Source organism: Rhinopithecus roxellana, chromosome 11 (assembly GCF_007565055.1).
Source record: "Rhinopithecus roxellana isolate Shanxi Qingling chromosome 11, ASM756505v1, whole genome shotgun sequence".
Lineage (NCBI taxonomy): Eukaryota > Metazoa > Chordata > Mammalia > Primates > Cercopithecidae > Rhinopithecus > Rhinopithecus roxellana.
The window spans coordinates 35204253-35220708 of NC_044559.1; the positions used below are offsets into that span (position 1 = coordinate 35204253).

General features: G+C 41.6%; 2 protein-coding genes across 4 annotated transcripts in view; one reads left to right on the plus strand and one right to left on the minus strand.

Moving 5' to 3' along the window:
- CCDC186 (coiled-coil domain containing 186) overlaps window positions 1–5855 on the minus strand; it is a 50217-nt gene extending 44362 nt beyond the window's left edge. The window contains exons 1-2 of one of the 2 annotated variants that reach the window (XM_010363214.2): window positions 5638–5834; window positions 4775–4899 (exon numbers count right to left, since the gene is read on the minus strand). The gene's annotated coding sequence lies outside the window, so the exon portion shown is untranslated. Of the gene's footprint in view, window positions 1–4774; window positions 4900–5637 lie in introns of both variants that reach the window. The other variant, XM_010363213.2, reaches the window with a different exon arrangement.
- Window positions 5856–10888: 5033 nt separating this feature from the next.
- Window positions 10889–16456, plus strand: part of TDRD1 (tudor domain containing 1) — a 54225-nt gene continuing 48657 nt past the window's right edge. The window contains exon 1 of one of the 2 annotated variants that reach the window (XM_010363212.2): window positions 10889–10979. The gene's annotated coding sequence lies outside the window, so the exon portion shown is untranslated. The remainder of the gene's footprint in view (window positions 10980–16456) is intronic. The other variant, XM_030941010.1, reaches the window with a different exon arrangement.

A 16456-nucleotide genomic window follows, 5' to 3' on the forward strand; every position in this document is an offset into this window, starting at 1 on the left:
TTATTTTTAGAACTCACATTTCTACAAAATTATTTCTACACAAGAACCATATAAATGAAAACACTGTCTTTTGGTTCCATTTCCTGTTTTTCTAATTAGCAGTATAAACAACAAAAAATTTAGGTTTATTTGATAAATTGCAAATATTGCCCCTATATATAACATCACTATTGTAAAATCTAAGATTGGTGTTCGAAGTATTTTTCAGACCCTGCATTTTGATGCACCAGCTAGTGCCTGCCACCTGGACCACTAAACTGGCTCAACTGGTCTTGTAACTTGGCACAAGAAGACAGCCTCAACCCCCTGTGAGTCATCCCCGACCCAACCAATTAGCATTCCCCATTCCCTAGCCCCCTGCCCACCAAATTATCCTTAAAAAACTCTAGTCTCCTAATTTTCAGGGAGAATGATTTGAGTAATTAACTTCTTACTATTACTTGACTGGCTCTGCATTTATTAAACCTTCTCTATTGCAATATTGCTATCTCAGTAAACTGCCTCTATCTGTGCAGTAGGCAAGAACCTATGAGGTGATACAACAAACTCACAGACACTCAGTAACAGGTTATCAAACAAACTAGTCTCATACAAAGGTACTAAGAAACACATTTCCAAACTAGATGTTCATTTTTACCAAATACATATTGAGCATCTATTAATATGTGCAAGCACTATTCTAAGTGTTGGGAACATGGCAGTGAATAAAATAGAAATCCTCATTTTATTCTTCGTGTTTTACTGCCAATAAACACTAAAGTATTATGAATTCTACAGTATTTAATGTTACAGTATTTTAACTTTAAGGTTTGCCAGGGCTGCATCAGAAGCTAAGAAAGAAATGCTTAAGTGTTTTAAGTCTATTAAGAGAAATCTGGCTTCATTCACAGACCATAAATTTTTAAATTATAAACTGTAGTACCATTCCTTTTTTTGAGATGGAGTCTCACTCTGTCACCCAGGCTGGAAGGCAGTGGTGCCATCTTGGCTCACTGCAACCTCTGCCTCCTGGATTCCAGCGATTCTCCCGCTCAGCCTCCCGAGTAGCTGGGATTACCGGGGTGTGCCACCACACCCAGTTAATTTCTGTATTTTTAGTAAAGATGGGATTTCACCATGTTGGCCAGGCTCTCTTGAACTCCTGACCTCAAGTGATCCGCCGGCCTCAGCCTCCCAAAGTGCTGGGATTACAGGCATGAGCCACTGCGCCCAGCCCATACCATTCTTAAATAATACCAGCTGTGTACTTCTCAAGTAATATCCATTAAGCAAACTGAACTTGAGACCACTCCTGTTCTTCAATATAACGGCTTACTGTCCTTTGTAGGAAAAGTACCTACATCAAAAGAGCTTTAAAGTATTCTCCAAAAACACCTTGAAAGCAGCATAAACGAAAGAATAACATCTTTCTGACTAGTTCTATCAAGATTTCGATATTGCAATTAATGTCAGAACTAAAATCAAATCAACAAAGTATGCACATAGTTCAACGTAACCTGCTCACAACCCCCAAATAACTGATTTTTGATAAATAATTAACTTTAAAAGACAAACTTTCTGGATAAAGCTAGCTAGCTATTTACTTATTTATGTTTAGAAATAGGGTCTCATTCTGTCACTCAGGCTGGAATGCAGTGGTTCAATCATAGCTCACTGCAGCTTCAAACTTCTGGGCTCAAGCAATCATCCCACTTAAGCCTCCCAAGTACGTAAGACTACAGGTGCATGCCACTTTACCCAGTTAATATTTTTAACTTAGCTTTTTAAAAACAGAATAATAGGATGGAAAAGAACTTGTGTAAGAAACATGAAAATGTTGTTTCATGTGATGAAAACATCTGACACTTAAGTTTCATACAAGGTGAATTTATGCAGATAAAATTCTGCTTTTAAAAGATAAAAACCAAGGGGGCTATTTGACAAAAAACTGTAAGCTCTACAAAAAGGAAGACATGATTTTTAAAGTAGTCACATCCTATTAAGCTTTTGGGTAAAATTTAACTTTTTATTTTATTATTAGAGATAGAGTCTTGCTCTGTCACCCAGGTTGGAGTGCAGTCAGAGGTCACTGCAGCCTCAAATTCCTGGGCTCAACTGATCCTCCCACCTCAGCCTCCTAAGAAGCTGGGACTGCAGGTACATGCCGCCAAACCCAGCTAATTTTTAAAAATGTTTTGTAGAGATGGAGTCTTGCTATGTTGCCCAGGGTGACCTCAAACTACTGGCATCAAGCAATCTTTTCATCTTAACCCCCCAAAAGTGCTGGGATTACAGATGTGAGCCACCATGGTTGGCACAAATTTAACTGTAATATACTGAGTTTCCTTTAAGTGAAACACAGCACTAGAATAAGAAAGTTTCCTTTAGTTCACCAGTTTGAAAAGTCTGTTTTATGAGACCACGGTTATTTATCCCTATGGAGGTACGTTTAGCTTTACACCTAAGGCGCAAGGCAAGAACTTTATGATATATGCATTATATCACACACAGACACACGCAAAAAGATGTTTTAAAAAAAAAGACTTGAGCAATAGAAGAGGGAAGACCCCCAAATTCCACCAACTCCCAAATAGTACCAAATCCTGTGATAGGATAACAGGACAAAGAGAAATTATGGTCCATCAAAATTCCATGAAAAAGAGGGTCGGTGGCTACATCATAGTTTACATTATCAAGTTACGCCATATATGTCATATCAGCTCAGTAATTTTACATATCTCCTATAAATACTTTAAAATACTAAAGCAGAAAGTTATCAGAAATAATTGCCCACTAATATAGAAATCTATTTTGAAGACTGCACTTGCACTTCAATGAGTCGAAGAAAACACGAAAAGTATTATCAGCTAATTTTCTTCCAACTCTGAAAACTAATAAAGAAGGTAAAACAAATGGCTCACACCTGTAATCCCAGCACTTTGGGAGGCCGAGATGGGAGGATCAAATGAGGCCAGGAAGTAAGAGACCAGCCTGGGAAACACAGCAAGACCTGGTCTATAAAAAATAATAATATATATTTTTTTAATTAAAAAGATTAGCATGGTGGCCTGTGCCTGTTGTCCTAGATACTCAGGAGGCTAAGGCAAGAGGATTGCTTGAGCCCAGGTCAAGGCTACAGTGAATTGTGACCATACCACTATACTCCAGCCTGGGTCAGATTGAGATCTTGTCTCAAAACACTAAACAAAACGAAGGCTAACATCTTTTAAAAAAATTTTTTTCAAGTTATAAGCCTGCATTATATTAAAAAGTTTGGGTTAATGTTTAAATTTTGAAGCCACCTTTGGCCAGGGTTGGTTAATTTGGTGTGCTCTAGTTTATTAAATACATGAACTGATAGTCTACTGTGGGATTATGTAGTTAAGTGTGGTAGATGTTACACAGTCTACATAATCCTACAACTATCAGTTCATGTGTCTTAATGATAGACGAATGTTAATAATAAACTCACAATCCAATCAAAACTATGCTGGGGCTGATTTCCACTTTGTGTCTACTGTCCCTTCACCTCAGTATTTGCCCTTTTTTTTTTTTACTTTTTAGCCCAAATACATTTTTAAAATCTCAGTAGCTAAGAAAGTTCAAAGAAGTTTGAAACAATAGATTATCTATGCTCTCACTGCTGCCCCTAAAATGAATACTAAGTATAACATTTGCAATACTGTAAACTCAATGATATGTTTATGAGAAACTGAAGAACCAGCTTTAGTTATTTTAAGGTAGAGATAAAAGAAAAACCTAAGTTTTACTAAATTAAAAAAAAAATTTCAGAGTAAGGATTCTTTCTTTAACACAAAACCGTTGCATGAATTTGAGAAACTAGTGCAGATTACTAGTCCTTCTTCAAAGGGAAAGATTATTTTCTAAATCTCCAAATAAAGCTGCTTTGTGTTTCAACCTACTGTCTCTTCCCTAGAGTCAGTATACTGCAACGCTTTTATCTTCACTCCATGATGTCAGCATAAAGCTGCAAATAGATGTTTCTAAACTGAACATACTAAGCAATCATCATCAGCTATGCTGTCACTGCATAGCATTAAAGAACAACTCTTCAGTTTATGGGTGAAAAAACTAAAAGGTCAGCGTGGTCACTGTGATACACACCAGCCAACCCTTTCCGTTTCCAATAAATAGGACTCAAAAGCCAATGACACACTATGGAATCTCCACTGTTTAAAGAAACCTTAAGTTTATATGCAGTTATTCTGAATTTAACAGGGCCTTTAAAAAAATAAACACAATCCATGAATTTCCAGGGAGAATCTTCAGTAATTATACGTTTGCCTATTATGCTGTAAAAAGAAGTTTTAATTCTTAATACTGAAAGATTCGTGATGTAATATCTTCACTGAATTAAAAATAACATGAAAAGACCAAAAATAAAACAGAAAAATGAACCTGGCCAATCACTACTGTTTTTTATTTGTGTAATGTTGGATAAAGAATTGAAGTTACACAGGGAACAGTGTACATTACACACAGAGATAGTTCAGTTTCACTATCAATCTCTCTAGAACCTGAATCCTTCCCACGAGATGAACACTTAGGTAAATATTAAGGTGTAGTTAGTCGCTGGGAAAGCCACACCCACCTATTTAGCATACCTAAATAGATAATAGCAGATTAATTTCTTCAGAATGACTACCAGCCCACCTCCTGAAACCCTAATTTACTGCACACCTGAGAAGACAACACCCGGCCTATCGTCTTGGAAGAAACAAAAAGCTAGGCATCAAAGGAACATGACACACATGCAGAGAAAACGGCCAAGTACCTGGGACTGCACTGCGTATTTTTACTATATTCTCTCTTCTGATTCCCATAGGTAACAAGATTATCAAGTGAAAGAAGTAGGATTCTAATCCAGATGTTCTGACTCCAAATCCAGGACTTTTTCCTCTAAACAAAATCAAGATGGGAATGTATTAGCTGAAGTTGTTAAACTGTTAACAGCTAAGCAATAATCACACCTGCACTGTTTCCCAAGATTGCTACTTTAGGGACACGGGGAAGGGTTTCTGTTTTGTTTTTACCATTTTTCACTACTGATGGAGACATAAATTTGAAACCCCGTCCTTACAAACCAAGGTTTATGAAATGCCTTGATGTCCTTGAAAGACCACATAAAGAACAGTATCCACACTCCAAACGAATCATTTCTAAGGAACTTAGAGTCACAGTAATGGAAGTGTTTGGAAGAGGGTAACAAGTCATCACAACAGTAAACATAGAACACCCACATATGGTTAACTCGAGACGAGAAGCGAAATCGGCGATTGAGTCTAGGAAAGATTCTCGAGCAGGTGGGGCTTGGTTGCAGTTCACACGCAGCCCAGGCAAAGGGCTCGAATTCGGACGCTCTCGAAGCACAGCCCCCACGACCCCCGCTGACCCCCTTCGCCACCTCCAAGGTCCCGGAACCGAAGGAGGAAGGCAGGGAGAGGAAGGGGCTAGAAACTCGTTCCCCAGCCCTCCCCTTCCTCCACGCCCTCGAAGGAGCCCGGCGGAGAGCCGGTTCGACCTAGCCCTCGCCCTCGCCCCCGCCCTGGGACCTGAGGAAGGAGTGGAAGGTTGGCAGCCTCACGGCACCGAGACCGCGACTCCCCGGTCTGCCCCGAGCGCCCCTCAGACACTCACCCCACTTCTCCAAGCCTCAGGCCACACCCTAACGAGGCTGCTGGAGCTCTGGCTCAGGGGCCAACTTTTCCATAACGGGGTCCGACCAGCCAAGAGTGGGAGGAAAAGACCGCGGTGAGAAACACAGCCGACGCCTCACTCTCTCAGCCGCTGCTTCCCCAAACCCCTGCGGAGCTGACACATCAACAAAGATGGCGGCGACGCTGAAGCCGGCCCGGTTACAGCTGAGGGGGCGGGGGCTCCCTGGAGGAACCAATCAACGCAGCGCGGGCGGGGTGACGCGGCACACCTTGAGGTCCCGGGTAACCTGTCTGCAGTAGGCGGGGCCGGCGGAGCTCACCTCCCACCTCGCCGCCCGGGAGGCCCCGCCCAGCACTCAACCGGACTGGGCACCCACGCCCCCGCGACCTGGAAAGCAGACTCTCTTGCTCCTTGGTTTTGTCTTTCCTCTAACGCTCCTTCCGAGTCACGCAGGTTGTTTCTTTCTGCAGGACGCTCTTGTTGGCTATTACTCCTCCTCACCCTTTGGCCTGCATGAGTCAGGGACATAAAGCAATAAAAGAGAATTTGAAATTGGTGGCTTCCCAGCTCTGGTGCGTAAACCTTGCACCTTACGTGGGCGGAATCGGCTGGAGCAGGCTACCTGCCAGGTCGACGATTCAGCCCTGGGGGAGACCTCGGGGGGTTCCATAAGAGGGCGTTCGTGTCTTCAGCGTGGCGCTGCTACCATTGTTTAATAATAAACTGTCGGTGCCTTCGTCTCTGGCTCCAGACTGAGCGCACTGATGGTAGGAAGTGTCCTCTCGCGGCTGGGTAACCTGGCACGCAGCATGGCAACAAAAAGTGTATTGGGTACAGTTGCCTCGCCGGAGCCAGAGAAGGAAGGTCAGCAGTTCAGTCTCTGCAGGTTTTGCAAACCTCCTCAGTCCGGAGAAACAGTGTTCTTTGGTTTAGGACTTACACACATCTCATGAATGAAAATAGCTAATTCAGACGATTCTGCAATGTAAGAGTTTGTAAAGCAAAACTTACTACTGCTCTGTTAAATTTCTTCCGATACTGTTGGCAAACCCACACGGAGGTGTAATGGCACCTCACTCCTCAAATGAAGGTACTACATTGAAGCACATTTTGAAGTTAAAGTGTCTTGTCACAGAAAATGAATGATTTGACTTTAAAACAAATCGACCAAATCTTCCTAGGGAGACATTAATCCAAGTGGAAAAAACTGAAGAAACCTTAAGCTGTTTTCAGTACTTGTCAGTAATAACATTGGTATTGCTACTTCTGAATATTACTGAATTTATAATTAGTATAAAGTATATATATCTTTGTGAACCAAGTTTTTCACTATAAAAGATACACAAATATAAACCAAAGACATTACATTAAAATTCTGCAATCCTATATTTGAATTTACAAAAATCAGAATTAACTCATTGTACATTTTTTCATGAAAAAAGGTGTGTCCACTGAGAACTCCTAGAACAGTGACCAACCCATTGCACACTCCTATTCTCCAGATTATGATCTCTAAATAGCATTTCCCAGAAAAAGTTACTTTGGCTCCTCTTGGAGGTTAAGTGCTGATTCCCAGTAGGGGCAAGAAATATGCAAGATAGCCTAGGACATGTTGGTTGTAGCAGAAAGCAAGGAAGAAAGCAAAGATAACATGAACTGTGCCCAAAAGACTCAGAAGGCAGTTCAAAGATGCTCCAACTTCTCAAACAGGACAAATTTAGCATTCAAAAATAATAACAGCAATGGGTTATACATTATGTAAAAAATCAGTGAGTGCATTTATTTTTTTAATGTCATTGACCCTCTTGGAAAGATGACAACAAGACATTACAATCTGAGAACTGATAAAGGTAAAGAATCAAACATTCATCCTACCTTTCCTGTTGCAAACTGAATGTCAGTCAGATAGTCAATGTGGGGAAGTTCTTCTCTATAGAACTCCATGTAATAATTGCAGAAAGAAAGATAGATGATCACCATTTTGCAAACCCTGACGAGCTAATGGATCTAGGTACTGATCATCTGTGAATCTAGAACCATTAGATGAAAAACTGATAGGAAGCTTCGTATTGTAATGGATGGATGGGGCTGACACCACTTGAACGTACTAGATCAATCTTAATATCCTCCAAAGTGAACCCACTACATGCTATGTATTTTCTGAAATGCTGCAATAGAGAAGCACACCACCACCTGTGAAGTAGTCCTGCCGGGGGATGCAATCAACAAAATTGAATGGGAAAAAAACAAAAAACAAAAAAAACCCTGCAGTTACTGTAATAAATAAATTGCAAGAGAAGTACAGTATTTAAAGATAAACCTATTTTAAAAATAAATCACTGAGTGCAAAACAGGATGTTTTGATCCTGATTTGAACATATCAATAATTTAAGATAACACTTGAATGGCTGGGCATGGTGGCTCACACCTCCAATCCCAGCACTTTGGGAGGCCGAGGTGGGCTGCTTGAGCTCAGGAGTTTGAGACCAGCTTGGGCAACACAGTGGGATCCCATCTCTAAAAAGAAAATTAAAAAATAACATTTGAGGTATCTGGAAATGTTTAGTATTAATTTTATGATATTAAGAAATTATGGCCAGGCACTATGACTCACACCTGTAATCCCAGCTACTGAGGCGGGGTGATGGCTTGAGTCCAGCAGTTCAAGTCTGCAGTGAGCTATGACTCTGCCACTGTACTCTAGTCTGGGCGACAGGAAGACCCTGTCAGAGAGAAAGGAAAGGAGAAGAAAGGAGAAAAAGGAGAAAGGAAAGGAAAGCAAGAGAAATTACCGTTTTTAAAGTTGGGATAAGTTTTGGTGATGTTACTTAAAAGTGGTAATCTCAAAGACGCCCACTTACAATATTTTTGGATGAAAAGATACAATATCCCAGAAAGTAATAAAGTGCTTAACAAATAAAATACCACCTGATGATAGCATATGAAAGAACAGAAACCAACTGAAAGAGCTCCCTGTGGCCAAAGCTGGAAAAATCTGAGCAAGGAAATACAGTAGTATTGGATTATAAAAGTATAAAATAAATATCCATGAGTCTATTATTAAATTAGTAAATGGAGAAGAGACAAATCTCCCGTGCAGAAGAATTTCAAATAATTTCTGTAGATACTGCACCCTCAAAGAGGGACAACATAACTCCCTACTCCTTAAATGTGGGCTTCAAATAATAGCTTCCTCTCAAAGTGTATAGTATGAAAAGGGAAGGGAAAAAAAAAAAGAGTATAGTAGAAAGACCTAACAAACACTACCACAGTCAGATGACCAAGTCCTACATCAATTGTCATAATCATATTCATAGGATGTACGCTTGATATGATGCAATAAAAATGGCATTTTTACCTCTGTGATCTTCCTTCCAATAACCCATAACTCCTTTGCTACCAGCAGAAAAACATCAGACAAATTGCAAAAGTAGGGCATCCTACAAAACGCCTGACAGTACTCCTGGAAGCTTGACGTCAAGGTCATCCAAACAAAAAGTCTAAGGAAGTCCCGTGGCCAAGAAGAGCCTAAGGATCTATGAAAACTAAATGAAATATGATATCCTGATGAGATCTTGCATCAGAAAAGGGACAGTAGGTAAAAACTAAGGAAATCAAAAGGATGGACTTTAATTAATAATGTATCAATGTTGGTTCCTTAATTGTAACAAATGTATCATGCTAATAGACCATGCTAATAATAGGGGAAATGATGTGACTTCTGTCAGAACTTTGTCCAGCACTTTCCTTTCTTTTTTTTTTTTTTTTTTGTTTTTTGTTTTTTGTTTTTTGAGATAGAGTCTCGCTCTGCTGCCCAGGCTGGAGTGCAGTGGCATGATCTCCACTTGCTGAAACCTCCGCCTCCCAGGTTCAGGGGATTCTCCTGCCTTAGTCTCCCAAGTAGCTGGGATTACAGGCACCTGCCACCACACCCAGCTAATTTTTAAAATTTTTTTTTTTATTTTTAGTAGAGACGGGGTTTCACCATGTTGGCCAGGCTGGTCTTGAACTCCTGACCTCAAGTGATCTGCCCGCCTCGGCCTCCCAAAGTGCTGGGATTACAGGCATGAGCCACCACGCCCAGCCAGCACTTTAATTTCACTATTCTGTAAATATGAAACTGCTCTAAAAAATAAAATGTATTAAAAATATATCAACTAAAGAAAAAAAATCAGGCTTTTAAATAATTGAAGTTAGTTTCATTCAGAGTCTTACAGAGGACTGCAACCAGGGAGATCCCACAAAATTTCTGTTAAACTACTCCAAAGCAGTGTGTCAGCACACTTTAAATATTAGGTGGTAGAGGTTATGCCCAGTGGTTACATTAAAAGTGCCCAGAAGCTATATATAAGATAAAAATCTCTTCAAAGGTTGGGTGCGAGAGTAAGTCTAGGCATCATCATTAATCCTATCCCTTATGTACAGAAAAAGGCAAAGGCTAGATCTCTGAATGTATCTTTTCTAAAAATGCAGTGATTCTGAGAGGTGGGAACCTGAGTTCCAGCCTGCTTACGCACTCTTCAAGGGATTCTTCTGGAGGGCTGAGAAGTTACTAAGTGAGGCGGTCTGAAATCATGCTGACAAACACAATGAACAAAGCTTTTTTCACAGTGAGGGAGGACTACGCTGGGGGCCAGAAGCAGACGTTTGCTACTTTGTCTCACATTTACAATTCTCGGATTTGCTTCAAAACATTGCCGGAAGAGTGCTTGGGGTGCAGATGTAGACAAGATTAACCATGAATTGATAAGGTAGAAACTAGATGACAGGTACACAAGGGTTCCCTTCCTATGAAATTGTTAGAAGAGTTCCATAGCAAAAAAAAAAAATTAAAAAGCTTGTCTTTAAGTAACACCAACAGGTATAACCACATGCCCTCAGTCAGGAAGAAAAGAAAAAAAGTATGAGCACGTGTGTGTTTAACTTCTAAGACCAGGCAGAGGCAGTTGATTTGGAAAACCTTGGAAGACCTTTAAGTGGGTACGGCGACCCAAGTGACCTTCAAGGAGACAAAGTCTGCATCTTTGCGCCCAAAATGTGCCGAGGACGTTGCCAGAGATATCTTTCTAGAAGAAGCTAGAACAAAATAAAGTTTCTGCAAAGGAACTTTTTGAGCCTGCAACTAGACCACAAGCCGCTTCCGGGGAAGGCGGAGGGAGCACGTGGGCACATTGAGTTGCACGTGGACGCGGAGTGCGCAGGCGTGCGCTGGAGCTAGGAGGGCGCAGTCGGGATCGGAGGCGAGGGGAGTGCCGGGCGCATCCCAGGTGGCGGGGCTCCCAGCATAGGCAGTCGTCACCACAGCCAGGCCGCAGAGACGGGTTCGGGTCCCTGGTCCTCTTGCCCCTTTCCAGGTGAGGGTTCCCAGGCGTATAGGGGAGGGAGAGGGCCTGCATGAAGGGGAAGGGAGGGGACTTCGGTCGTTGGGGGCCAGACGTTGGGCGCTGGACGTTGAGGTTGGGCGTTGAGCGGGTACAAGGGGCATGGAAGTGGAGAGAGGAGATTTGGAACCTTGGCTGCGACGGGCAGGTCTAAGATTGGAGGGTTTGGTGTGGGAGGATTCTCTTTGAGTTTGGAAATAGCACTTCTGGGCATCACTCCTTCAAATGCAAACGTTCACCTTCTCTCTAAGAGAAACTTGCATGTGGATTCACTGCCTTCGTTTGACTAAAAACTGCAATACAAACAATATTAACACTAGACTTTCTTTTCCCCCACCTTCCTCCTATAGGAAAGGAAGATGCGCTAGGGCATTCACTTAGATGTGGGTCAGCTGGCGCTGGTTTGTTTAAGGAGTGCCTGCTGTGTGCCAATAGCTTTTCTGGGCCCTGGGGTCCTTACTATAAATAACGTTAGCCCTGCTGGGCCTCTGCACTAAGGGAACTGATACTTCCAGCTTCCTTAGTGAGGCAGCACAGCACGGTGCTGTGTGCTAAAATGCAAGGCCGTGGAGGCTGACCTGCGTTTTCATCTGAACTGTGTAAGGTGCTCGCCCTGGGGGGGTTTGGGAAGTTATTCCAGCTTCCCACGTCTGCCTTGTTTATCTGTAGGAATAACGAAATAAAAATACTTTAGTCCTCAAATTATTTTCATCTTAAACTTGCAAGCTGGTTCCACAGGAATGGAAGAAATTTTATGCTTGTAGGAGTGGTATAAAAGTAAAGCAGAAATAATAGCTGCCCTTTGAGCCCTTAGGAAGTACTAGCCACTGTGCCAAGTGATTTATTTACGTCGTCTCTCATTTAATCCTCGTGATTAGGATTTATGAGGAAGTTAACTACTGCCCTCCGCATTTTACAGTCGCTGAATCCTAGAAAGATGAAGTGATTTCCCCAAGATAGTGTGGCTAAATGAGGAAGACGAGACTTATCTGGCTAACTTCAGAGTTCATGCTTTACTGAACCATTGCGTTTTGTCGCTTTAAAACCGGAGTGTTTTTTGTTGCTGCTGCTGTTGTTGTTGTTTTTGAGACGGAGTTTCACTCTTGTTGCCCAGGTTGGAGTGCAATGGCGCAATTCTGCCTCAATGCAACCTCCGCCTCCTGGGTTCAAGCGATTCTCCAGCCTCAGCCTCCCGAGTAGCTGGGATTACAGGTACCAGCCACCACGCCCTGCTACTTTTTGTATTTTTAGTAGAGACAGCGTTTCACCATGTTGGCCAGGCTGGTCTCAAACTCCTCACCTCAGGTGATTCGCCCACTTCAGCCTCTAAAGTGCTGGGATTACAGGCGTGAGCCATGGCGTCCAGCCGAAACCGGAGTGTTTGAGTGGAATGGTTCTTGCAAAATACATAGGATTGCCAGGAAAATGAAAGGAAACAGTAGAGAAGGAAAAAAATGACAGCTGAGTATCTCTGCGTGCACTTTTAATGTTAAAATAACTCGAGCCTGTGGTGTCCTAGAGGGAAAAGAAATGACTTACCCCCACTGTATCTTAGGAAGCTCCCAGCAATATCAGGGAGGACCGGTAGGATTCCGAAGAAAAGAGAGGGTCTACCCTTAGGGAGCTTCAGGTCTTAGTGGGTTCAAAGCGTGAAGTACAGAACAAAGAGATCTAGAAATATGAGCCCTCATTTTTGCCTGTAGCATTATAGAAATGAGGCAGTTCACTACTCTTTTGGTACATCAGTGATTCCCAATTCTAAGAAAGTCAGGTACTCTCTAACGTAAAGAAATGTTGAGACCCTTCTAGTTAACCTTTTGTGTTAGCTAAATCAACATTTAAATACTGTGGATTCCAGAATGATTAAATATTATTTTTATCACTAGTAGCATGTAAAAGTAGTAGATTGTATATAGGGGAAATTACTTATTTTAAAACTGGGTGAGGTTAACCCATGTGGTTTCAGGGCCTTTGCGGCAATAATCTGTCACATTTGTTTACCTGGGTATCAAATCTAAAGCGTGAGGTTGGGAATCAGAGTATTATGCCATAGGGCCTGCCTACTTGTGATTCAGATATTCTCAGTGGTTGACACAGGATGAAACCAAGTAGGGATAGATGCTCAGTCTTACTGGTGTTTTGTAATGTTAAAAATTTATGGCTGGGTGCAGTGGCTCACACCTGTAATTCCAGCACTTTGGGAGGCCGAGGCGGGCAGATCACGAGGTCAGGAGTTTGAGACCAGTCTGGTGAAACCCTGTCTCTACTAAAAATAAAAAAATTAGCCGGGCGTGGTGGAGCATGCCTGTAGTCCCAGCTAATTGGGAGGGCTGGGGCAGGAGAATTGCTTGAACCCGTGATGCGGAGGTTGCAGTGAGCCCGAGATCGTGTCACTGCACTCCAGCTTGGACAACAGCGAGACAACGCCTCAAAAAAAAATAAATTCACCATTAAGAGCCTGTTCTGTATCCCAGTTGTGGTGGCTGCCTAAGTCTATGCTTACATTACATTCATAAAACTGTAAATCAGTGTACGTGTAATGGTATGATAATTGCATATTTAAAAATAAATTCCAAAAGGTTTTAGGTGACTGAACGTTTTATCTGGATTCACAGTAGTACTGGCCACCTGCTCCAAAAGCTAATGCATAAGTGGTAGTAGTGTTCAAAGTCAGGGACATTCTGACTTTCCTGTTGACAGGCTGCCAACCTGTGTCTGGGATCCTGTGTTCCATTATGAGAGTCATGTCAGTATAAGAGTCTCGTGTTTTTGAGAGGTTGTGGTTACAGGGCAGCAACAGTTGGGAAGGGAACAATTTTACAAAATGGTTCCAATGCAGCACGATTGGCTGTCCCAAATGAAACCAGAAGTTTGTGGTGCCAGAATAGGTGTAGATGTGTATTTGCACTGGGTGTTGTAATGAAAATTCCTGAATAGGGTGAGTCCTTCAAACATTGTCCAAATATTCCACCATAGGGTGAACCTTTTAAGTATAAATCCTCTTTATTTGCTACTTAAACTTTATAGTAAGTCTAACGCTGATGCCGTTTCTAAAGTCAAATTTTTTTACTAATTTTTGGATTTTGGAGGAATCGTTGTGAGACATGAAGTTTGTTATTAAATTTCAGTAAACTTCATAGCCTGATGTGCTTAAGACTTAAGCACATCACTTAAGACTGCCAGATGTCATTTCAGACAGCAAGTGTCATTTTCAGTGAACAGGTTGGCATGAAAACAGTGCAATAGTGCATTTAAAATAGTTTTTATCATATGAATATCTTTTGAATGCCTAGTTCTATAAAGCTCCGTGGTGGATACTGCAGGAAATCAGAGGTATTTTTGTTTAGATTTTTAAAAATAAGAGTACTGCACTCAAGCAACTTAAAATAATTTAAATGACAGATATAACTGTCTATAGGTAACTGTAATACAGGGTAGTGAGGCGCTGACTGTAGACTGATTGGCAGCCTGAGTTACTAAATATAGTGTTATGAAAGACTATCTCAGGTGTAACACAGCAGCCTACTGAGGATGCAACTCAGTGTCTTGAGAAGAAGATAACTGTACGCTAGTTTTATGGTTTAAATATTGCTGTGATCCTTTACTTGATTCAGAATTAAGTTACCACATTTTTGGAAAAAAGGTTTACTGTTAGATACTTCAGTCTTAAAAATGTTTTTATCTATAAAAACGATTCATTCAATATAATTTGGAAAATATGAAAGACAGTGAAAAAGATATCCTCATCAACCCACCTACTCCAGAATACTCATTGTTATTTATAACGTAATATGTTTCATTCATCTTTTTTAACCTGCAGTTTTGATTTTCTTTTGCAGTTATAATTATATTGAATATACAGGGTTTTTCCTGCTTTTTCATTTGCCATTCTGTTTTTTTTTTTTTTTTTTTTGAGATGGAGTCTCACTCTGTCATCCAGGCTAGAGTGCTGCAGTGGCGCTGTCTGGGCTCACTGCAAGCTCCGCCTCCCGGGTTCACGCCATTCTCCTGCCTCAGCCTCCCGAGTACCTGGGACTACAGGTTCCCGCCACCATGCCCAGCTAATATTTTGTATTTTTTAGTAGAGATGGAGTTTCACCGTGTTAGCCAGGATGGTCTTGATCTCCTGACCTCGTGATACGCCCGCCTCAGCCTCCCAAAGTGCTGGGATTACAGGCGTGAGCCACCGCGCCCAGCCTCATTTGCCATTCTAACAGACATTTTAACAGTGTTTCTGGAAACTAAGAATCTGAATGCTAGTGTAATAGTCTGTCTGTTAAAGGCATCACAGTTAATTTTTTTTTTTTTTTTTTTTTTTTTTTTTTGAGACAGTCTCGCTTTGTTGCCCAAGGTAGAGTGCAGTGGCACAATTTCGGCTCACTGCAACCTCTGCCTCCCAGGTTCAGGCGATTCTCCCACCTCAGTCTCCTGAGTAGCTGGGATTACAGGAGTCCACCACTCCTCAGCCTCCTAAAGTGCTGAGATTACAGGTGTGAGCAACTGCGTCCGGGCCTTTTCTGCTATTTTAGATGGACATTTTTATATATAGGATTTTTTGGTATTTAGGATTATTTCAATGGCATGATTTCTAGATGTAGAGGTACCAAGTCAGTGGCTAGGAAGGCTTTTTAAAAACCCATAGGTATATACATATATATTTCTAAATTGCTTCCCAGAAAGAGCATATTAATTGATACTCCCTTCAGTAATAAGTGGCTTAATGTTTTAATTGCACTCACTAGATGGAAACTGCATATTTGCTTCAATTTGAATTTTTTTTTAACTATAGGGTTGAATGTTTTTCCCCTTGTGTTTATGAACTTATCTTCCTCTCTGCATTCTGTTCATGCCTTTTTGTCATTCATTTTACTGTATTGGCCTGCAAATAACAGCTTATTTGATGCCTCAGCATGTCTCTGCATAGGCAAACCAGAGCTGGAGTGGCGACGTGAAGGAACCACCAGACACACCTGGCTCTGCATCTGCTCCTTCACCATCCTCAGGCTGTGCTTGTTACTCCCTGATTACAAAATGTGTGATAAGTCGCCAGGCCTCAGGACCGTGTTGCAGGAAGAAAGGGGTGAAGGACTGTGCTAGCCACATCTGTCCCTGTTCTGCAGGGTAGGGAAGAGCTTTCTCAGAAGCCACCTCAGGAGAACTCTGTGGCCAGTATCGTTGCTAACTCTAGCTGGCAAATTAGAGGTGGAATGGTGTTTGAGTCTGCTACAGTATCTGGAGGTTCTTAATATTTATCCCACTTTTGAAAAGGTATCAAATTTGTCATCTTTGTGATAGTATTTCCTGGACTGCTTACTATTTTGGTAAGTTTTCATTGTCACGTGTTTATGTTTGCTATCATTTCCTTTGTGATTGTTTTAACCACTTTTAAACTAAACAAAAGAAACCCTTCACCCGTG